This window comes from Eucyclogobius newberryi, unplaced genomic scaffold (genome assembly GCF_026437365.1).
Source record: "Eucyclogobius newberryi isolate DKJ021-1_F unplaced genomic scaffold, fEucNew1.0.hap1 SCAF_10, whole genome shotgun sequence".
Classification (NCBI taxonomy): Eukaryota; Metazoa; Chordata; class Actinopteri; order Gobiiformes; family Gobiidae; genus Eucyclogobius; species Eucyclogobius newberryi.
In genome coordinates this window covers 31,547,173-31,572,995 of record NW_027315724.1, presented here as the reverse complement: position 1 = coordinate 31,572,995, position 25,823 = coordinate 31,547,173, and positions in this window count along the sequence as shown.

Genomic DNA, 25,823 nt, shown 5'->3' with positions numbered 1-25,823 from the left:
AACACATCTTGTATTTTATCTTTTGTATCTTTTATCTATTCTATGTGGGTGTTTTTATTGCTCAAATATGCATTGGACAGGAATGCATTTCTAGTGTGAGCAGGGTTGCCTCCCCACGGATCTGACCTGTAACTTGGCTTGGTGGTGTCACTTGCTTGTCTCCATGTAGATAGATAAGCTTAAACCATACGGAACTTTTCAGACAACACTTTTTTGATGGCAACAAGCAGATGGCAAACCCTTCAGAAAAGTTATATAGTGCACCTTTAAGTAAAAGTACAGATACTTGCAAAGTTAAAAAATGTAACAAGTAAAAAAGGTCCAAGTTTACTTTAAGAATAAAATGTAAATATATTTCACACTGGTTTTGAGAACTGTTAAAACGTTAAATGTAGTGATAAAGAATTGTGATGATATTTTTGTCAACAGTAGTAATTCTAACCTAATATTTTAGTTTGCTTAAAGTTGGGGCTTGAACTCAAAACCTGGTTCTTTATCAATTGCGAGCTAATTATTTAATTTTAGGTAGGCAATCTGTGAAATATAGATTGGAAAAATCTGCTCTCAGACATAATAACTTAACCACTGAACTGCATTACATGTGTTTATAGGCTTTTGTAGAGAACAAGAAAAAAAGATGTGTGTTGTGTGTTGACTCCTGTGGTTTGAGTGGATCAGATGTGACAAATACAGTGTGTTATCTGCAGGGGCTTAAGAGGATTAAAGACACACAACTCTCTGCAGCTCAAATGGACCTTTACACCTGAAGGAGAACCATTTTTACCATTTCCTTTCAACGTAAAAAAAACAGCTACTTTCATGTTTGTTATCTACCTTTTTCTGACCCATCCACTTTTTCCTCCTTTTGCCACTGATCAGCACTTTCGTTGTAATGGCACTTCCGGTCGAGCGGTGGAGAACAAGGGAAAAGTCTCACTGTTAAAATATGCTATAAAGTAGATTGATTTGTGTAAAATTACTATTGTTCATGTGACCACCAAGTCCTTGGGCAGCCTGAAAACGACTTTTTAATCCGTGTAGAACTTATTTACTCTCGAGATTGGCAGCTCTATGTTAAAGATGGAATGGACGATTTTCCTCATTTCCTCGTGGCGTGGATTAGTCCTGCCACGTATCAATCATAGAACGCACCTACTGCTCACCTGCAGCCTTATGCGGCTCGTCCCCAGGAGAGCAACATGTTTCCCTGTGTCTAAGCGCATGGATCTATCATAATATAGTTCCCTCAGTGTACAGGACAAAATTAAGACAGAGAAAGACTGTTGGAGCTGGCTCAGAAGAGACGGAAATCTACGTGGACGAGAGATGCGATGCGATCCGTCGCGCTAATAAACAAACGCACGTGTTAGCAGTGAGGCTTTTCTCTGCGAAAAATCATCTATTACGCCTTTAACTACCAGGAATAAGGTGAATAATAACAGTACATTTTCGTATTGTTTAAGGTGTTCAATTAGTTTATGGGAAAGCGGAAATAGATAGAAATACCTCACAGTCCTCAGTAGTTGTGTGGAACTTGTTTTTAGACACACTTACATGTTAAAACATATGGAGATGTATTTTCTCTCACAGATGATTTACCATGTTTTGGTCGTTCACCAAATTTTAACCTTAGTACCATCGTTCACACAACAGAAGTTCTGCTAATGAACAATTTGCAAACTCCTCATGCCTGCCTGTGATGCTGAGGAATAGCACTGTAAACAGGATAATGTGGGGGTAGCAGATGGTGAGCTCGTAGTTAATCATATTTCGAAGAAAATTATCCATAAACACCATATAATTTGAAGTTAAAGCCCAAAGTTAAAAAAAAAAAAAATCCATGCGCTTTGTAACATTTTTATTTCAAGCTGTTGAAAAGATGCTTCAAACCTGTTGCCTCCAGCGATACTAAAGACTAACATATTTTCCTGGGCTTAATGTCTCAACCTTTGTCCATTACTGTATTTTCAAACCGTTCCCTAAGACATTTCTGAGCTGATATTTGTGTTTCCGTCACAAACGCATGTATTCAACCCCTTGTGCACTCCGTTCTTGGTTCATTTTGCTTTTCTATCAATAATGAATCTGTCAACATGCATTATTGACTACCTCCTCCATTATTGTCATTGGCATGGCAAAATTGGTTTACATAAAAAATCTCCGCAGCTGCTATTTGTCAACCTAAACAGATGATCCATTGGATGAAAACTGTGTCCCTGTGGCCTTGTAAATTGTTGCGATGCTGAGACTATATATTCTATGTTTCAATCGGCCAGTTTGTTTTTGATGAGACATTTCACGACTGTTCCCCTCAAATGGTGTCAAGCAGGTCATCGGTCGACTGTAAAGAGAACAGAAAAGCAAAAGCCAGCACATTATGCATTAGTTTAACACCTACACTGTCACTAATATCACTCCTTTTCTTATTATGTCACGCTCAAAGACTTTTAAAATGCTGTGGCTTTGTCTGGTAAACGCTGTGCTTATCTGGGGCTATACGTATCCTCTGGAAGTAGACACAGGGGAATGTGTAATGAATAAAACTGGCTGATATTTGTTTCGACCACACAAAGAACACTGGTTAAAACGTCCCTGTGGTGTATTTAATTCAGACAAAAATGTATTCAGTTAAAGTAAAAAAACATGCAAGAAAAAGACCTTGCTGGTCCTAGAGACGAGTTTTTTAATGTCAACAGATAATAGGCCGACTGCAGCTGAAATGAGTTTGATTGAACACTTTTGAATTTTCTCTAGTTGGATGATACAGAGTCAATAAAAAAGGGCCAATTATGATGGAAATTAAATGCATTCCACTGAGGTTTGCTTTTATTATTGCTATTAAAGAGCTTGAACAAATGCACAAATTGTTTTAAAACTGCTAATTTTGAAGGACACAAATACAGAATTATGAACAGATGTGGGGAAAAGGTACCGTGGGGATTTAAAATGTGCCAACCTCAAGTATTGTAATGACCCATTGGGTAATCATCCAGAACATGAGAGGTTTCGATTTCCAGGTTTACTGTCCCTTTATGGCTAATAACCTCCCGGTGCAGAGTGTAAGCAGGTATTTAGTGATGACTTTCAGATGACACGGTGTTAAAAGGAGTTTTGTCCTACACTGTTTATCCATTAAGTAGAATGTAAGACATGACAAGGAAGTGACGCATTGGATATTTTTCTTTTGATGTAGTGTTGATGAGCCTCTGCATATTTAATAAGACTTGGAACAATAATATGAGGTCAGTAGCCTATCAAAATGGTTGTAATTTAATGAGAGATTAAAAAGTACTACTTTTGGTTGTTTGGGCCGATTTAGGAGGAAGCCTGAGGGCCAACAAAAATAATTTGTATTGGTCTGAGGGCCACATTTGGCCCCCGGGCCATGGTTTAAACACCCCTGGCCTAAAGTTTTCTTATTGTAACTATAGAGTTGATGTCAAGTTCAACAAGCTGCATTACCATATTTCTTTAGCAAAAATTGAAGAAATAGGTTCTTAAATCTTAGATCAGGCTTCATTGTCCCCGAAGGCAAATTTGTCCTCTGCATTTGACCCATCCTTTGATGTCGCAGGGGAAATCTGTCACAAGTAGTGGTGTTCCCAGAGGAAACCCTTGCAGACACGGGAAGAAACATGCACACTCTAGTCTGATGCTGTGAGGAGCGAGTGCTGGCCACACTGCCACTGTGCTGCATCCATCGAACTTGTTCTTAGCGCTCACAAACCCATTGGACAATCACCATTCAAGTAAAAGCATCTGTTAGTTAGCAAATTGCGGACTTATAGATTTTTGACGATCTCATGATACCACCAGAACCCATTACAAACCCTCTGTGTCGCAATGAATCATATGCATTTCACAGCCGAGTAGAAACATTTAATTATAATTCATTTTTGTCATTATTATCATTTTAGACCGCTGAAGGGTTTTTATGAATGCTATATTTGGGGATGTTAGGCATACTTCAGTTGTTATTATCATTGGTAAAACTGCACAATACTCATCTGCCCTTCCAATTTTGTTCCAACCTTGTCAAATATTTTTTTTTATAATTGTATATTTGATAGTTTGAAGTAGCGTTCAATATGAGCAGCATGGATTTAGATACAGTGAAATATAGCCTAATAAAATATTCCAGGGATATTTTGTCAGTGTCTTTGGTGCTTTGGGAATATGTGTCCAAATATAGAGCAGAACATAGAGTCCCTCCTGGGCACTGCTGACTGAACCAGTCACTGATACTTTCTATTGATTGAGTTTAAAATGGCCCTGGGGAAAACAAATGATCTCTCTGTCAGATGTACAGTGCACACTTCCCTGGAATCCCAAAAGTGAGCTTGTGTTAATGTGTTGAGACGAAAGATGAAAAAGGTTGATATTTACCGTAGCTTTAAAAGAGACATTATATTTTTTCAGGTACCTCGTATTGAGCTAGAACGTAAATAGGTCATTATTTAACATTCTGCTAATTGTAAACACAGTATTGATCTAAAATGCCTTTGTAATTGAAACGAATCCATTGACTTCCTGGTCAAAACTGCAGAACTGACAAGCCTCTTCATAGTAGCATTTCACAGTAACAAGTAGCAGATTCATTTACATGTTTCTGAAAAGTGGCTATGTGACATTTCACATGTATAAATCAGTCTTAATTTTCCAAATAATCACATTTAAGTACTGGGGAGTGGATGGAGATAAGGGGTAGGTGAAAATACGACTTTTGTGAGCTGTATTACTAAGTTGGAAAAAACATATTTTCCCAGCTCTGTAAGGCACACAGGTACATTGAAAAGTAAATAGGAAATCATATTTTTCAATAAAAGCAAGAACATAAGAACAAATATAGCAACAGGTACATTTGTCTGCAGAAATACCTTGATATTACCAATTTCACAGAGAGAAATCAAATTGGGGCATGACAGGGGAAAACCTGAAGGAAACCCACCCAGACACAGAAGGAAAATGTAAACTCTGCACAGGGAGTCAATCTTTTTGGCTGTGAGTGCAAGCCAGTCCGCCACTGCACCGACAGTAGCACATAACATACAATGAAAAGAAAAAAAGTCCAGTCAAATAGGTTCATCTTCAAATTAGTCCCAAAGTCCAGTCCAGTCCTTGGTTGTTGGTGCAGTTTTGAGTCATCCATCTCTTTGTAATGGCCTTCTTTCCTGCGGCCAGGAGTCTGCTCCAAAGATATCCGTTGAATGTGTCCATAGCAGGAGTCCTAAATCCCATATACATAAACCTGAAATCAAATGCGATGGCAATGCCAAAAACATTCTGTGTTTTTTTTGTTGATTTACGTCCAATTATTGGCATCAATTTATTGTATCCATGGCAGGGGCGGGCGGGCGGGCGGGCGTACGTGTGTGTGTGTGTGTGTGTGTGTGTGCGCGTGCGTGCGTGCGTGCGTGCGTGCGTGAGTGCGTGTGTGTGTGCAACAGACAGATAGACATTCCCTTTTAATACATTCTTGCACAGTGACAGTAATTGCTTAAGTGCAGAGACAGTGGAGGGAGTGACATTGTAATAGTTTGTATCTATTAGGTAGTGAATCTATTAATTATAACTGGGTCATTAATCACATTTTAATAAAATCATGACTGAATTTATCAGACATTGTAATTACTGGCCTAGGGCGTTTTAATCGACAGAATAGAGCCAGGCCTGCAACAGTAAAAGCACATTGTTAGGAAGAATAAAATGGTGCTGAAGTGGAAAGCATTTGTTTATTGTTCAAGCTAATGTAACAGGTCTGTTATGCACTTTGAGCAACACAATTAAGCTTGAAGATCTACTTAATAACGTCCACAGAGAAAACATGAGATCAGGTGTGATCGTATGAGGAGACTCACTGTGTAAGTCACTTATTATGAGTGAATTAAAAAGCTCTTTTTACATGAACAATGGCAGGTGCTATGATGAATTTCTAAAATGAATAACATTTGCTTACATGGACAGCGTTAACTCAGTAAAGCACTGTCACTAACTCACAAACTGTTGTGTTTTCACTCACAAAATGTGCCAAGTCACCTCAACAATGCATCAATTAAGCCCAATTATTGGGTTGGAGTTGATCCAAAACAGCCACAGATTCACTCACTCTTCATAAAATGCCAGTTTTTTCCTTTGTTGCGGTTGTTGCTTCATAAAATAGTGTTGTGTCCGACGAACGCTCCTCCTCTAACGCCAAATGCTGTCCTCCTGTCATTTCACTTCTCAGCCCGGGATCCTCCATTGCACCAAACTAGCTCACTATGTCATTAAATGACTGCCTTTATTTCTAACTTCTAACTTCTTCTCTTAGCTACAAACAAAGACTTGTTGAAGGTTTTCAGCGTTGCTGTCTTCCTGTTTGGGCACAGGACCAGAAACTTGGGCACAGTTTGGGCACAGAATGAGAAACTGTTGACTTATCTTGTTTTCATACAGGTTTATTCAGCACAGTTTAAGCTTGTGTTGCTCAGCGGGCAGCAGAGGCCACTGAAAAAAAAAAAAAAAAACATAACAAAGTACCAAATTAGTATTTTGTTTCATAGTTTCATAGTATACAAATTAAGTAATTGCAATTACGGGTACTTTTCTCTCTTCTGTCTTGGATTCTGATGTATAATGTGCAGGTGTGTGAGTTTTTCAGTTGCTGCTGTTCTGACACTGATGGTGATTTGTATTTACCGCTGAGTACATCTGCTGCAGTGACTCACAGCTGTCAATGCCGTCCTGTCTGTCCCTGTGTCACGGCCTGTGCAGCAGATGGGACCACAATACCGTTTATATGTGTGTCAGGGAGTAGGACCATTCATTGTAATTGGACTGAATATAACTGGAGAGAAAAAGGAAATGACACTATTGTCCGTGTACTGTAACCACAATTTTTGTTGTAATTTAGGTTTGCAGTTTTATTTTACCCAATAGAACCAACAATTACCAACATCCATCCATCCATCCATCTTCTGCCGCTTTATCCGGGGCCGGGTCGCGGGGGCAGCAGTCTGAGCAGGGACTCCCAGACTTCCTTCTCCCCAGACACTTCCTCTAACTCCTCCGGGGGATCCCGAGGCGTTCCCAGGCCAGCCGAGAGACATAGTCTCTCTAGCGTGTCCTGGGTCTTCCCCGGGGCCTCTTCCCGGTGGGACATGCATGAAACACCTCCCGAGGGAGGCGCCCAGGAGGCATCCGAAACAGATGCCCGAGCCACCTCAGCTGGCTCCTCTCTACGTGGAGGAGCAGCGGCTCTACTCCGAGCTCCCCCCGTGTGGCTGAGCTCCTCACCTTATCTCTAAGGGAGCGCCCAGCCACACGGCGGAGGAAACTCATTTCGACCGCTTGTATCCGCGATCTTGTTCTTTCGGTCACTACCCAAAGCTCATGACCATAGGTGAGGGTAGGAACGTAGACCGACCGGTAAATAGAGAGCTTTGCCTTTCGGCTCAGCTCCCTCTTTACCACAACGGTCCGATGCAGCGACTGCATCACTGCAGCCGCTGCACCGATCCGCCTGTCGATCTCACGCTCCATCCTACCCTCACTCGTGAACAAGACCCCGAGATACTTGAACTCCTCCACTTGGGGCAAGGACACCCCACCCACCTGGAGAGGGCAAGCCACCTTTTTCCGGTCGAGAACCATGGCCTCGGATTTGGAGGTGCTGATTTTCATCCCAGCCGCTTCACACTCGGCTGCAAACCGTCCCAGTGCATGTTGCAGGTCCGGGTTTGATGGAGCCATCAGGACAACATCGTCTGCAAACAGCAGAGATGAGATCCTGTGGTCCCCAAACCGGACACCCTCCGACCCCTGACTGCGCCTAGAAATTCTGTCCATAAAAATTATGAACAGAACCGGTGACAAAGGGCAGCCCTGGCGGAGTCCAACATGCACTGGGAACAGGTCTGACTTACTGCCGGCAATGCGAACACAGCTCCTGCTCCGGTCATACAGGGACCGGACAGCCCTGAGCAAAGGGCCCCGGACCCCGTACTCCCGGAGCACCCCCCAAAGGACACCCCGAGGGACACGGTCGAAAGCCTTCTCCAGATCCACAAAGCACATGTGGACTGGTTGGGCAAACTCCCATGAGCCCTCGAGCACCCGATGGAGGGTATAGAGCTGGTCCAGTGTTCCACGACCGGGACGAAAACCACTCTGCTCCTCCTGAATCCAAGGTTCGACTATCGGTCGGATTCTCCTCTCCAGTACCTTGGAATAGACCTTACCCGGGAGGCTGAGGAGTGTGATCCCTCTGTAGTTGGAACACACCCTCCGGTCCCCCTTCTTGAACAGAGGGACCACCACCCCGGTCTGCCAGTCCGGAGGCACGGTCCCCGAACGCCACGCGATGTTGCAGAGACGTGTCAACCAAGACAGTCCTACAACATCCAGATACTTTAGGTACTCAGGGCGGATCTCATCCACCCCCGGAGCCCTGCCACCGAGGAGTTTGCGAACAACCTCAGTGACTTCAGCTTGGGTGATGGATGAGCCAGCCTCCGAGTCCCCGGTCTCTACTTCCTCTTCGGAAGACGTGACTGAGGGATTAAGGAGATCCTCAAAGTATTCCTTCCACCGTCCGACGACATCCCCAGTTGAGGTCAGCAGGCCTCCACCCGCACCGTAAACGGTGTTGATGAGACACTGCTTCCCCCTCCTGAGGCGCCGGACGGTTTGCCAGAATTTCTTTGTTGCCGACCGATAGTCCTCCTCCATGGCCTCCCCGAACTCCTCCCAGGGTTTTTGCCTCTGCGACAGCACGAGCCGCGGCTCGCTTGGCCTGCCGATACCCGTCGATGACCTCCGGAGACCTACAAGCCAGAGTGGCCTGATAGGCCTCCTTCTTCAGTCTGACGGCATCCCTTACTTCCGGTGTCCACCACCGGGTTCGGGGGTTGCCGCCACGACAGGCACCGGAGACCTTGCGACCACAACTCCGAGCAGCCGCATCAACAATGGAGGCGGAGAACATGGTCCACTCGGACTCAATGTCCCCAACCTCCCCCGGGACATGGGAGAAGCTCTCCCGGAGGTGCGAGTTGAATACCCTACTGACAGAGGGCTCCACAAGACGTTCCCAACAGACCCTCACAATGCGCTTGGGTCTGCCAAGTCTGTCCGGCTTCCTCCTCCGCCAGCGGATCCAACTCACCACCAGGTGGTGATCGGTTGACAACTCTGCCCCTCTCTTCACCCGAATGTCCAAAACACGCGAACAACAAAGTCGATCATTGACCTCCGGCCTAGGGTGTCCTGGTGCCATGTGCACTGATGGACACCCTTGTGCTTGAACATGGTGTTCGTCATGGACAATCCGTGGCTAGCACAGAAGTCCAATAACTGAACACCGCTCGGGTTCAGATCGGGGAAGCCGTTCTTCCCGATCACCCCTCTCCAGGTGTCACTGTCATTGCCCACGTGGGTGTTGAAGTCCCCCAGTAGAACAACGGAGTCCCCGGTCGGTGCACTGTCCAGTACCCCTCCCAAGGACTCCAAGAAGGCCGGGTACTCTGCACTGCTGTTCGGCCCGTAGGCCGCCACAACAGTGAGAGACCTGTCCCCCACCCGAAGGCGGAGGGACGCGACCCTCTCGTTCACCGGGGTAAACTCCAACACGTGGCGGCTGAGCTGAGGGGCTATCAGCAAGCCCACACCAGCCCGCCGCCTCTCCCCGCGGGCAACACCAGAGAAGTGGAGCGTCCAGCCCCTCTCGAGGAGATGGGTTCCAGAGCCCAAACTGTGCGTGGAGGTGAGGCCGACTATATCTAGTCGGTATCGCTCAACCTCCCGCACAAGCTCAGGCTCTTTCCCCCCCAGCGAGGTGACATTCCATGTCCCCAATTACCAACAATTGAAGTCTATTTTTTTTCCTCACCTCTCACTTTTGATAAATATCTGAAAGTGTTAATTGTTAATATCACAGTTTATTTTCACTCAATTAGTTGTGTTGATCATCTGGAGGCGGACAACAACCAGAGAGCACAGGTCTGGCTTCAAATCCTATACTGACATAAAGTATTTCTGCTGTGTCTTTTACTAAATTTCTATCTCCTTTTTGAGCACATTGCCACTCCCCACTACTACACTGTCTAGTGTATCACAAAATGGCTTACTACCCTTAGACTGGTGTGAAAGTGTTGAGGAATCCACTGCTCTTGCCTCTAGCTTCACATTGTGTAAAACTGACTTGAAGTGTCATTATGAACTCCTTTCAGATCCTTGTGTCTGAGTTACCTTGGTTCCAACAGGGTCATTCTCCAGCAGCGGGCTCCAGAGAATCCAGAGAGGGCATGAGTCAAGCCTAAAGGGGGTCTCAAATTGTACTTTGCTTAGTTTACTTTGGTTTTAGTGGACTTCTTGCCTTGGTGAGTGCACTCATTTAGAGAAAAGCTGCAAACTGATATATACTAATATTGTGTGCAGAGATGTAGATTCGACGACGACAACGACAACAACAACAGCAACAACAAGAAACTATATTATATTAATGAGCAAAAAAAAAGTGCTGAGCTGACTGTGGGCATCAGCGTTTCCCACATACAGTATGCTCCCCTCGCACACACCCACTGCTGTATTTATACTGTCCCAATGAAGCAGGAGCATCTCAGACTGTGCCGTTCCTGCTGAAATATTGATGCGCTGAATTCCCACATGCATTGGTTTCTATTCAGCCCCAACCCCCAAATATTCCATTATTAATATCAGTTGTGAAAACAGGTGAGGTGGATAGAAGCCTTATCCAAATGCCATATGCCTTTATGCCATATGAGCCATTCCTTTCTATGTGCTAATCCTCATTCGGCCTCTGACATTTTGCCATTTTCACTTGAGATGGTCTATAAAATATATGATACAATCTGTGAGAGCTGTATTCTACTGTCTGCATTTCAAAGGAGCATCTTCACCAATGGCAGGTTGGCGGACAATAGAACAATGGTGATTTAGAACTTAAAACACTTACAAAACAAGCTCTGTTTTACTTTTAGTTTGGATTGTAAATGAACTCCCGGTAATCCCTTGCAACATCTCGTTTTGTCGCCATATTGTTTAATTCAAATCCTATTACATTTCTAAATGTGTTATATTTATTTTACATTGTGATTATAGTAGACAAAAGCTTCAGTTGTAGTCATCTGGACTCAGTTTGAAAAAATAGACGTTTCGACTCTCATCCAAGAGTCATTGTCAATAACAGAATTTAGGCATAGCCCCAAAACTGTGGCTCCGCTATGTCGATGATACTTTTGTAACAATCAAGAAACAAGAGCTGGAAACCTTCTCTGATCACATCAATGCTGTGGACCCACATATTAGGTTTACAAGAGAAGACGCTAAGGAGAACCGCTTGGCCTTTCTTGATTGTTCCACGATCAGAGGAGAGGACGGGAAACTCCAAATAGAAGTATATAGGAAACCTACACACACGGACCAGTATCTGCTCTTTGGTTCCAACCACCCACTACAGCACAAGCTGGGTGTGATCAGAACCTTACAACACAGAGCTCAAGGTGTGCCCACCAGCTCAGAGGGCAAGAAGAAAGAGGAAAAACATGTCCGTAATGCCCTCTCAGCCTGTGGTTACCCCGCTTGGGCTCTCAACAGAGTGAAGAGAACCAAGAAGCAGGACAAAAGGGAAACTGAACAGAGAAGGAAGGGTGTCTCTATCCCTTATGTGTCTGGCCTCTCGGAAAAACTGCAGAGAATTTTTAGACAACACGAAGTCCCTGTTTATTTTAAACCAGAAAACACTTTAAGACAAAAACTGGTTCACCCAAAGGACAAGTTGCCGACTCAAAAACAGAGCAATGTAGTTTATTCGATCCAATGCAGTGAAGAAAGTTGTAAAGAACGTTACATAGGTGAGACGAAACAGCCTCTACACAAGAGGCTTTATCAGCACAGAAGAAATACAAGTTCAGGACCACAGAGCGCCGTGCATCTTCATCTTGAAGCCTCTAATCACTCGTTTGAAGACGGTGAGGTGAAGGTTTTAAGCAGGGAGAAAAGATGGTTTGAAAGAGGAGTCAAGGAAGCTATTTTTGTTAAAAAAGAAAGACCTTCTTTAAACAGAAATGGAGGGCTAAGGTTTAATCTTCCTGTTATTTATAATGGGTTACTGAACCCCTGGAAATGTAGAGGACCAGGACCAGGACATTTAGATGCTAATCAGGTACTCAGGGTGGGTGAGCCAGGATCTCACAAAGACAAAGAGGTTTCTAATAGCCCATTAAGATTCTGAATAGGCTAGCTCGGTAGATACAAGGGGGGAGTTTCTGTTGAAACTAACAACTCTTTCTACTTCAGGAAGGCTCCGCCCAATGGGCGGGTCTTACCACAGAACAGTATTAATATCGGAGTTCTCGACCTAAATTCTGTTATTGACAATGACTCTTGGATGAGAGTCGAAACGTCTATTTTTTCAAACTGAGTCCAGATGACTACAACTGAAGCTTTTTCTACTATGGAACACGCCTGGACGAATGAGGGATTACACCGACACATTGTGATTATGAATATAACATTTACAATATATAACACAGGATCAGGACTGTGTAAAGATGTGCATAACAATGACAGATCTTGAACAACCTTTGAATGCCAGAACTTATTTGTGTGCACTTTTCTACATGACCATGTGGGGCCAGTGTTCTATCTTCTTCTGGAAGGTGTGTCCAGGTCCCCCTTATATGACGATGAGGGATCCACCCACCACATACGGCCCTTCTGAAACCAAGTCTCCTCCATGTGAACCCCTCTAAGCCCCTAAATCAGCAGTTTGCTGGTTCAAACCTCACAGAAGACTGGAAAATATAAAAATGCATTTGTTTTTTTGTCATGCACTAGCTTGCACTGCACAATTAAGTCTCTGTTTAGATTGATGACTGTACTTGTATAACATGTATGACTAAAGTTTGCCTCACCAAAGGAGGAGCAGGCATGTGCAGCAGGTGGGGGAGGGCCGGACAGGTGCTGGGAGGTGCAGCACGTAGAGGGTGTGCATCACACCTGAGTTTGACCGAATGAGCCTCAGAGGCAGAACAGCAGCCAAGAGCTCTCAGTGGCACTGAGGAACTTCTAATGTGCTGCCTAATGTGTCCCATTTAGAGTATAGAAGAACAATCTGACTCTCAGTTAATCAATAAAAGTAACTCATTCATATATAAAGCTAATATCATTACTCGAGTAAAACTGACGACACAGGCTGAAAGGCTGTTTTCATTTATTGAAAAGGCCATTTCTGTTCAGTTTTCAGAAACTTTCACAAGATTATTCTGCTCAAATGAATGGCTCTTGTAGGGATGAATAAAGTTGTCTGGATCTGAATCTGAACTGATGGGGTCAAGGACTGTATCTGCCTCTGACAGCGGAGATGAATTTCTCTGATCTGTGTTGCTCTGGTGAAGAGCAGTGTCAGAGGAGATGATGGAAAGATAGTCCATGCTGCTGCTGTTGTGAAGAAGAGGCTGAGTGAGACTGAAGATTATATACTTTAGCACATTTAGTGAGCATGTTTTTAGCTGTTTTTTTTCTGACAAACTGTCTCTGCGCACAGAAACAACATACCTCACCTGTTAGCCGAAATGCTTTCAGCTGCATTTTGATGTGGTCTTCTGAGGGAATCAAGTCACGGAGGACTTTTGTCGAGTACCCCCTTGTGTTCAACCCGCAGAAAAAGCGCCTCCTCCTCAGAGCGTGCGTCTGTTTACCTCACACACGTCCCACCACTATCCCAGACTATGAATGAACACACTTATTCAACAGAGCTCCGGGAGCAAGTGATCCCATTGGCTGCTGCAGACCACATGACCTGAATTAACTGATTTAACAGTTTAGTGCAAAATCTAGTGGGACTATAATAAATAATTAAATATATGCACTTACTACCACAATTATTAAAATGTATAATTATGTGTTGAATAAAGGTGGTCAAAAAAGTTAATTTAATGTGCTCAAAATACATGTGTGTGTTTTGTATAATTTTCAATATTACACAGTGCTATTTTAATCATGATTTTCTTTTTTCCTATTTGCGTCATCAGGCCAGGAGTGTGACAAGTTTATGAAATTAGATTGGCTCCATGTGCTTGTTCACCCAGGAGGAGCTTAGAGTAGAGCTGCTGCTCCTCTTTATTGGGATAAATGAGATAATGATTGGACCCAGTGGACAGACTTTTTATCTCTCTCTTGTCCTGGGAATGGCTTGTTCTTCTCCTCAGGTGCTCCAGTGTGCACACTTAGAGTCTGGGCATGTTTGCTCAGACTGCTGCCCCAACATAGTCACGGGGGAGACAGTACCCAATTGTGTTATTATATAGACTTAATTTGGAGATATGTATTTTTTGGACTTAAACAGACATCCCAAAGTTCTGTGGAGTCCAATATTTTTCTCAGCCCATGCCTTTTTAATCACGCTGTCAACCGCTGTCAAACACTGTCAGTAGGATTCAATGGAGTGGAATAAATGAAGCGATTGTAGAAAGGCATTTAAGAAGCTGCTGACAGAGCAGCATTAGTTCATTTATTGAAGTCAATAGTGTGAGACCAGTCTGAAACAGAGCTGATGATCTGAAAAGGATCTGTATTCAATAATGATCATCTTGGATTCATGTTCAGAGACAGATCGTTGTTTTAAGGTCAAGTACAGGTCATTTACAGACGCACATCAATACTGACTATGATAGCTTCATCCTGATCTTTACGGGAGAACAGGAAATGTTTTTCATAATTAGTGATTCTTCATAATAAAACAGTGTTTCCCTATATCATGTATGGACAGTCCAAACCAGGCCAACAATAGGATAGGTCCAATTGAACACACACAAAAACACAATGGAACTGTGCTACTTTTATTCAATTTCAAGCCAAACCTGCAAAAGGAATATGTAGCTATGAGACTATTTATAAATAATATGCATTGGCCATCACTGCACTTCAGTTATATGATTTATTACTCTGACTCTGTATACTTAGAGGATATACTTTGGCAAACAATCAGTATGTCCACTCACATTTATTGTCAAATTATTTTCACTATGAAATAATCAGTCAAGTTAAATGAGAACAGCAATGATACAGCGCAGAACCCTGAAGCTCTCTGTCCTCTGATAGAGGACCCGAGCTCAGAAAAAAGGCATGAGACGGGATTATTAAAATTATGAATATTCTCCTCAATTTTACACAGTTCCACTTTAAAAGAAATCACAAACCTGCACGCTTGGCCTTTCATTCCAAGAGGACATTATCTCTGCTTGTATGTCCTTCAAGCGTCTACACAAAGGAACATCAGGACTTATCTGTCTGATCTGTCTGTGGCTCCGCCCCCAAGACCCACTAAAGCTATTCGTTTTACACGATTAGACAGACTGACTCGAGCCCCTCAGGAAATAAGCCAAGAGCAGACTGACCTGATCTAATCTGCAGACCTGTAATGTAGAGAACAAGCGGAAATGTAGGGGTCAGATACCCTCCATAACCAAATATGTTATAAGAATTATAAGTGAAAACAAACAATCACACTTATAATTCATTATTCTTACATTCTCAACTTGGTGATACTTGATATGTGTTGGTAAAAGTATGGGCTATTTCACCTCTATTTCACATCGTGTTGTCATGCTACTATAACAACAGAGGTGGGTAGAGTAGTCAACATTTTTACACAAGTAAGAGTAAAGTTACTTTGAAGAATATTACACATAAAAGTACAAAATAGAGCTCCAAGAAATGTCTCAAAAGCACTCAGTGAAACAGTCGGTATGTAACATCTGATTTATAATTTAACAAAATAAAAAAACAAAATCATATCTGGAGCGGTGCAAGAAACAAATGTTAAAAGGTTTATTTTGACAATATGAAATGATTTAGTCACTTGTACCCTCAGGGCTGAATCAAACCTGAAAGTCCTTACTAACTACTCCAGAAGCGTTCCAATATTTTTGCTTTTACACCAGCACCCTAAAGTCTGGGCGGTGATTGGCTAGAAAATCAGATCGACCAGAAAAGGTTAGGCGGGTTCAAAGAGATAACTAACATTCATTAGGTTTAGGTTTGACATATGGTCCTATTTTCATCTTTCTCAAACATGAGCAAATATGCTTATATGAGAGGATTATATGGATAAGTTATTGTTTGTCTTCTCGATGTGATGGGAGTAGAACAGATGGCAGTTATGGAAGTGCCATTGCCACAAAGACGTCAGGAAAGCAATAGCGGATACAGCCGTTTACTATATCGTTTAGTGAACAAACTCCCTGTCATTTATTTAGTGTGTATGTGTTTGATATGATCTGATATTAGTGTTGGTGCAAGGCTAGTTTTCATTTGTCGGCTGTGTGAAGACGTGGTCCAGTTTACCCGAAAGCAGCTTTGAGCTCTATGAAGGAAAATATAATTACTGATTCCGATTGTTTACTGCATTTGGTAATGTGAAGGCCAAATAAGGCTCATCTTTATTTCAATCAAGGAGCAGGCAGTAGTTAAGCAGATTGGTTTGGTCTCATTTCTCGTCATGTTTTGGCTCTGTCTTCCTCGCGTTCACTCGCCTGTGCATGGTAAAACGTCTGTCACTTCCTGGATTTGGTCTAAAGACATTTTCAACACAAAATAATGGTAGTTCTTTAATAAACCTTGTGGTCTTCTACTAGTTCTGATAAATTTAAAGATTTTTGTAAAACCTGTTCTCAAGAGGTATCTTATTATTGTTATCATCAAATGTTTCCCTCATCAACAGCTTCTACAGAATTGACATTGATATCAGTGTGGCTTTTTGTTATAATACATTTGAGTAACTCGCATATGCAATAAATAAATACATACAATTATTGTTGGTGAAAGTTCATAACAACAATAGCCATAACTTGGATTTACCATGGCCTTGTTTTTCACACTACATTCTTCTCCTGGACATTGTCTACTTGGACTTTGCAGTGATAATTGACATTCTGTTGTATTGAGCTGGCATAATGAGTTGGACCTTATCAAATTTCTTGACACATGGCCCAGTGTGTGGCAGTCAAAAGTCCCTCTCTCCAGGTTTAGTGGCAGTGAGGTTGGTTGTAAAACGTTGTGTCACGCTGGCAGTGTCAGACACAGCTCCAACCACCCACAGTGAGGTGAAGAGAGACACAGCAGGAAGGAGGAAACCAGGCCAAATCCGTCCACCCCAACACGGTAGCACTGTCAGGCCTGGAATAGATCTCCCACTGGCGGACAGACTAGACTGACTACATTAAAGTGGCACTACAGGCTATTCTGACTGCTTTCCATGCGGTTTAAAGGTGTACTATGTTACCTTTCGGGTTACTTGTAGATCCTTAATATTTGACCTTGAATGTTTCATAGTATAGGATGGAGGGATCGATAGATTGATAGATAGATATATAGATAGGTTGGGTTGGTCGGTTGGGTGCCCCTTAGGAAAAATACAGGTGTCCACTAAAAACATGCCAAAACCCACACATATACGTACATAAATATGAATAGATAAAAATGACTTTCAACTATTAATAAAGTGGCCCACATCAGTTCAGACACGGCTGTTGAACATTGCATGGGGCAAACAATCTCTGATTAGACAAGCAAGTAACACCACCAGGCAATGTTACAGGTTAGATTTGTGAAGAGGCGACTCCACTTGCAATAAAAAGGCACCAGTAATGAAATAGATACTAGTATATTTGCCATTCACTGAGCTAAGCAGGTGGCGTACCCTCCACAAGATCTGTATACCCAGTGGAGTGTGTGCGAAAGAAGTAAAAACAAAACTACTGTACAAAAACAGTCAAAAGTACGTGAATGAACGAGTTACTTGTACATCACTGAGGTTATAAATGCTCCCATCAACTATGGAGTTTCATAGACCCTTAGCCTTGTTCTCCATGTCCAATTTGTTTGACAGGCTCTTTATCTGTCCATGTGAAAGCTCTTTCGATGGTAATGGACTTCAATTGGACTCAAGTGTGGCTGAGTTGCTCATGTTACTTTATGCTCAAACCCTTTGGACCAAACTTGTCTCTTGCCATCAAATCTCAAAAGGGAAAGAGCTCGCTTGAAAATGCGAATGTGGAGCAGTCTCTTTGTTGTACATGATCAGGTGATGTGAAGTGGGCCCAGATATCGGAATAAGACTGTGTTGTCTGCAATGTCACAGCATGACACCGACCGAGCCACTTACCAGCAGGATCCCAGTGACTGTTTTAAATGTTGAAACGCAATGTTTTCTTGTTACGTCAACTGTCAACTGTAGATGCTTTTGCTTTTGTCACCTCATGGTTTTCTGTCAATAAAAGGTTGTGATTAAAATGTTGTGCCAGAAAAAAACTTTATTTATCTGTGTGAGTGGAAATCACACTTTTTGGGCATTGAATCTTACTATTTGTGTTTGTGTTTTTTTTTATCATGGAGAGCAGGATTTAACTAACGACTCTAGTTCTGAACCCCACATTAAGATGAGCTTGAGAAGGATTTGTGCAGCGGTCACTCTCCCCCATCATCAATACAAGATCAACTGGTGAAATGAGCGTATGCCCCTTTTTTCTGTGGCTACTTTTTATTTGGACAGGCAGTGTATTTTGTTATTGTCGCATTATTGACTGATGGTTGTACAGCAGTGGCAGAAGAAGACATCTTATTAGATAAAGGACATCACTAAACTGATAAAAATCCTTCTTGCGAGTGTAAAAAGCTGGAAGTGTCAAGGCTGACTAACACAGATAAGACCGCAACGTTTCACACTGTGACACTGGATTCTAGGCATTTGTGGCCCAGGAGGTACAGAAAGAGCTCCTAAAAGTGTCCCATAGTTCTATGCTTCCCCTTTTGCGCTTTGTAAGTATATTGGGGCCTTTTTAGTTGCAGCTGCGGTCTGAAAATGTGAAAATTGGCCAACATCATCTAAATTGAACCCAATGGTTTGAGCAGACAAATAAGTTGTTATAGGTACACAATAATAACTCGCTTCAGCATCAAAACATTTGGCTATTATTTCTAAAATCTAGCCCTCTGCTCTATCCAGTGGCCGACAGTTATGTCCAATACCCAATGCAAATTAAATCTGTTTTTGTTGTTGCTGCCAGTGAGACAAATCCTGTTTCTAAACTGTTCCCTGCTGCACAATTGTTCTTTTGGCACAATGAGACTTGATCAGGAGATTTACAGTGTGCCCTGTCAGCTGTCTGGATTAGCCGAGAAGAATCTGTAACCGCACAACAATAGCAAGAGAAGCTGTGGATGTGAGAGAGGAAAATTATCTGATTTTGTCAGTGCTTCTTTAATATGACGTTTTTCCATGGTTACAGATTATTAGTCTCCTTTAGTGTCAGATTTAATGCTTTGGCTGTGTGTTACCTTACATTGACTTTCAAGCCAGAACTAGCCCTGGGCTCAATTAAACATCAAAGTGAGCTGGGTTAGTGTGCTTACTATTCAATAAGAGTGTTCTTCCTCTAAACTGGTTTCGTCTATTTCCTGCCCTTTTGATCAAAACATAAAACATCCGAGGCCTTAAGGTGCACCTAAAGGAATTATTTTCACTTCAAAGTGCAGCTGCAATGTATCAAGGACATTTGGGTTGTATTGTGAGTAAGGCAAGTGGGATGTCTCAGCCGGAAGGTTTCAGAATGACATGTAGTACCTGCATGTGATACAATATATTGTTTGTATACAGTTTTAAGCAATGAGGTGCCCAAACTATGGCTTGAGGGCCAAATAGAGCCCTAAGACCAAGTTGTGTTGCTTCTTAGACCTCTTAGTAAACTGACCCAAATTTCATGTAGTAATTTTACAGCGATTTTACATATCCTCTTCCAGCATAAGATCAATAACAAACTTTTCTGTAAGAGACTGAACACATATTACAGTTAGGCCTACAAGTGTAAATAAAGGTGTTGGGGTTAGGTATTTTTTATTATTTATTATTATTTATGCATGCCATATTTGACTCTATAGACGTTGTTGTTGTTGTTATTATTATTCATTGTTTTATGGTGAGATTATCAAATAGCTTCAACATAATTGTTGTAATGTCCATTTTTCATTTGTTAACCTTTGCCTTAGCTTCAGTCACCATTCTTAAAGTCATTCACATTCATGTTAAAATAGCTTTACTACACTTGCTGTTCAATTGTATTTCCTACCTCTAACCTCAGGCAAACATGCACCTGTTTGCAGGTCCTGGTTACCTTGGCTACCCCTCATGATGGAGTTACAGCATACATCATACTAGAGACTCGTAAAAGCACAGGGACATGAAGCTCCACGTGGAGTGTTTCATGGAGAATGGCATTCATCATCTGCAGCATGTGTGCGTTGAACAAAGGGACAGGCCTTGAGATGTAATAACGGCACATTCCATATTTAAATGACTATTTGGCTCTGACATTTTTCTCCCTCGGGCATATCTAAACCATTTTCATGGCAGTAGGTGGTATTAATGGCTCTAAAGTATTCTAGAGACAATACATTATTCATTTGGGTTCTCAGCTTAATGTCTGCTGCTTTTGTGGTGGCTCATTTTATAACAAAATACATGTTTTCCCTGTATATTTTCTTTGGCCTTCTTTAGCCTCCAATACAAAAGAATTTGCATAAGGTCTGGCAAAGTGAAAGGAAAAAAAAAAAAGTATTTAATTTTGTCCTGATGTGGCATTTGCGCAACACAAAAAAGAAGCAAAGAAATAACGGTAACACTTTATTTTAGGGTACACATATTAACATCTAACTAGATGCTATTTAACAAACTAGTAAGTGGTAAATTAGTAGTTTATTAGTACTTAATCTGCCCTTATTAATGTCTTATTCTGCTGCTAATAAGATATTTAGTAACACTTTTCTATTATTAAATTCCTTCTAACTTCAAATTAATATGATGTTAAGAGATAACTATGATCTTAATTTGCATTTGGTAATATGGGTGTTGTTAAGAGCAAGTAGCATAAGAACTGTGGTTTTAAAAAACAGGACAGGCTATTATCAGGAGGTGGGCCTGGTGGACAGGACTTACTCAGAGTAGGATAATTATCAGAGTTCTCAGACTAGATCCACACATTTAAAATGACTCTTGAATGAGAGTTCTAACTTGTGGTTTTACTAAAACAGTGTCCAAATGACTACAACTGAAGTGTTTCTATAATGGAACACTCCTAGACGAATGAGGGATTACACAGACTAGCTTTGAATTATGTGTGTGAATACTCCTTCACTGTGAAATAGTACAATTGTAAAACTAAATAAAAATTAAGAGATTATATTCAAAGGGATGTAAAAACTTACTAAAGCACCACATTTATACATTTTGTGATGTCCTGGAATACTGTTCAAATGTTTTATTACTGTCACTATCCTGATTTGTAGTGAGACAAATTGCTTTATTGTTCTTACCTCTCATGTGGCTCCGCCCCAGTGCAGCCATGTTTTCAGAATCTGGAGACGATGTGCAATGTTTTTTGTTGTCTGGGTTTATAAATCCTTACATCGCTGTCAGAGTCACTTATATTTGGAGAGGAAACACCAGTACTGATGCTGTCATCTTCTTCAAAAGTCATCTTTGGCTCAGCTATAGACATTAGGGATGGTTTAAATCTTTTCATACAACTTAAGTAATTCAATTGTGTTCTTTAATAGTAATTACTTACCAGTTTTTTTTTCCCCCTGATTCCGCAGAATCAATTTTGGCTTCTAGGAACTCAATTTTGGCTTCCATCAATTCTATTTTGAAGACAGAGACTCAACATAAAAATATATATTTGAAAAGATTAGATCATTTTCATAACATACACAATGTAGGTATCCACAAGATTAGCTTTTCCTAAATAGTCTATTTCTGTAGTTTTATTCTACAGTGTGACCATGTAACTTTAGCTTGCACTTGAAAACGTACCTGATCCCAGACTGTTGCCATGAATGCTGCTGCTCTGAACCACACTTGATTGATCTTTTGAAGTGTAATAAACTTTTTAGTTTTTAAATAATTGAGTATGTTATATTTGACACATTTATAGAATAGAATACTACCTTCTTGGTCACTTTTAGTATTTTCTAAGGGCTCCTCCATGGGAACATCTGTTCTCTTCTTTTTTGCTTTTGGCTGTAAAAACAACATAATAAAATATATCATACATAGAGTAATCCCCCCATGTTGTTTGTAGTAATTGGTTGGAATTAATTCAGTGCTAAAACTAGCATAGAGATAATTGAGTTTGCTATTCCACACTTACACACTGCGTAGATACTACCCTGTACTAAACTCAAGTTGGTTAATCAATTGTAATTTACCATTTTTAAAACTTTCTCAGGTTTCTTAATCTTCGCGTTGCATGGCAAGAAATAGGTTTAAATCAGGCATGCGAAGGACAGCTGTCCTGTATTGATTGGCTGAGAATCTTAACCAGGCGTCAATCACTTATGAGCAAATGGTTATCCTTTCCGCACACCTCCAGGAAAACGCGGTTATTGTTTGCCATTTCGACCGCTTGTATCCGCAATCTTGTTCTTTCGGTCATTACCCAAAGCTCATGACCATAGGTGAGGGCAGGAATGTAGATTGACCGGTAAATCGAGAGCTTTGCCTTTTGACTCAGCTCCTTCTTCACCACATCAGTCCGATGCAGCGTCTGCATCACTGCAGCCGCCGCATCGATCCGGCTGTCGATCTCACGCTCCATCCTTCCCTCACTCATGAACAAGACCCCGAGATACTTGAACTCCTCCACTTGGGGCAAGGACCCCACCCACCTGGAGAGGGCAAGGCACCTTTTTCCGGTCGAGAACCATGGCCTCGGATTTGGAGGTGCTGATTCTCATCCCAGCCGCTTCACACTCGGCTGCAAACCGTCCCAGTGCATGTTGCAGGTCCGGATTTTGGATCATGTTCTCCTATAATTTTTTAAGACAAATTTCTTTTAGAAACTGCTCAAAAGAAGTCCTTCTTTTCAACAAGTGGTTAATGAAACTTGGAATGATAAGGAAATCTGCAAAAGGTCCTGAGTGCGCTCATGCTATGAAGTTGAACCCACCTCATGGAAAAAAGGAGGCTAAATGGTGAGTAGAACTCACTTGCACATGCACTGCGAGGAGTTTGTAGATCTGCAATGAAGAGGATGAGAAGAAGAGGCAAACAGATTGTTGGCAGAAGAAGAGAGATGGTTCTAATTGATGAAAGCAAATTTGGCCATAAAAAAAAAGGTGCGCCGGTGTAATCCTTCATTCATTCAAGAATGTTCCATCTAAGGATGTCACAACATAACATTTTAGTGTTACAATTATTGTGAGAAAAAACATCACAATTTAACAATTATTCATGATTATTGAGACTGTGACTAAACAACAGTGAAATCTTTATTATTATTTTTTTTTTATTTTACTGATACTGTTTACATTACAGTAAAGCAATATACACTATACTTTACAGTAAAACAATATATACATAATTTTGGCATTTTAAAGTTTACTTACTATGTCACATTACTGTGTCATTGGCTCCTTGCAAGATTACCATTAAGGAAACGATAGTGCTCGAAAATCATGTCTGTGCAGTTATTTTTTTTATCATGTACATTGCAATCAGTCACAAAGTCGGAAATTATAGTCACAAAGCTGCAGCTGCAGAGCTACTAGCTACTAGGTGGGTTTTATACATGCATTTACATTGCAAACTCACTAAAACGCATACATGTTTTACTTTGTTGTATTCTATCAATGTACTGTGAATTGTATATATGTATTGATTTAGTAATTTTCTAAATTTTTGCTTTTCTCATGGATTTTCAGTACAAGGAATTTATGGGTTTTTGGAATTCTAGGAAGACGACAAAATAAGACCTGTTCTTGGGATTGTCCATCGCCGTTCAACTAGATGTGTCATGCCACTCATACAGAAGCATGTTCGCAGAGGAAGCTCAGTTATCTCAGATGGTTGGAGAGTTTACGGGTCTCTCAATGAAGAAGGGTACAGTCACCTCACTGTGAATCACCAAGACTACTTTGTTGATCCCCAAACAGGGGGGAGAACTTGGAGACTTTGAGGTGTTTACAAGACAACAATCTGGAGACTAAGAGGGAACCGCACAGAAAGTATGTTAAAAGATCATTTCGATGTCATTGAATGGTCTTATTGGTGGGGAAAGCATCACAAAGATGGACATCTTGAAATGTTTTTGCACGATATTAGAAAATGATTTCCAGTGTAGGTTGGCAACACAAACCTGCAAATGTTCCAGTGAAACATAATTTTCAAAGTTAAGGTACATGTTATTGTTCCCATTGTGAAAGTTGTATATGAGATGATGCTGATGAGATGAAACACTGATCAACTGAAGTTATTGTCCATGTCCAACTTATCCACTTGTAGCAGGACGGTCTATTGTTCACCGGCAGGTAATGACTGAGGTGAGGGCGCCCTATAAAAGGAGGGTCTGTTACGTTGCCCGACCTCTCACCTCTGACGTCAAACCAAGATGGCAGCTCGCAGAGCCGCAGACTGGCCAGCCGAAGGATAGTGGCAAACTAGTGCGTTGTGGCCTCAAGGTAGTTTAGCTCACACCTGGCTCTGGTGTCGGCCTGTGTTGCGTCGCTCTGGTCCTTAACTCAGGAGCCTAACATGCCTTTCATCAGCGTTTGGGGTCCTTCCGGGAAGCCGGCCTCGGTGGCATCTCCAAACGCGCTTCTGGCATAGGCTAACAACATCATGCGGTCCTCTTCTTCTTCTATTCGAGTAAAATGTAAATCTGAAATGTGACATGTGACGAATATGTGTTTTAATTTATTGAACTAACTTATCTAATATCATACAGCCTAAGAAATGTACACCCTTTTTGTATCTTTGTCTCCGTCCAATCATTACAGTCCCAACTGACCTGTGTGTCCTTTTATGATGCGGGATTAACTAATTAGAGGGTTCCCTGTCCCTTACTCTAAAAACAGGGTGGCGTTGTTGTACATGTGAAGCAGATACTGTGGGTGCGAAGACGGCACGACCGCTCGTAATGCCACACACTCGTATGTATTTGCTGATGAAGTTCTTGACTATGTGTGTCTTTTTTCTCTCTCTTTCTTTCTTTCTTTCTTTCTTTCTCTCTCTCTCTTTTATATATCAAATCTTGTATTTAATAAAATATTTGATATATATGTCTGTATATCCACAGTTCAAAAAGTATTTGAATAAAACTTGACTGGTCAAAACCTTCCTTAATATCTGAATATTAATATTACAGAGATGTACAACTGTCTATTTAAACTCTAGTATTAACTGTATTAATATGCATGCCACAATACATTAATGTGTGAAGAAGTGACCACTTCAGAACAGGGACCACTTTTATATTAGTTTGTATCAAACTAGTTCTTTATTAGTTATGATCAAAACATCACTTTAGAATGGGGAACATATTCAGAGTTTAAAGACTTAATGAATGGTTAGTTGGACACTGTTAACACCTACTAGGCTGTGTTTGTTGCATAAAAATAATACTTATTAACCGTTAATAGGTAAAAACCACAGTTCTTATGCTAACACCCATATTACCAAATGCAAATTAAGATCATAGTTATCTCTTAACAATCTCTTAACATCATATTAATTAGAAGTTATAAGGAGTTTATTAATAGAAAAGTGTTACTAAATGTCTTATAAGCAGCAGAATAAGGTTATGCAGAATAAGACATTAATAAGGGAAGATTAAGTACTAATAAGCTACTAATTTACCACTTACTAGTTTGTTAGTTAGCATCTAGTTAGATGTTAATATGTGTACCCTAAAATAAAGTGTTACCAAAATAACTTGTCAGAGAGAAGAACAATGCATCCGATAAAGTCATTGTGATTGACTTATTGATTT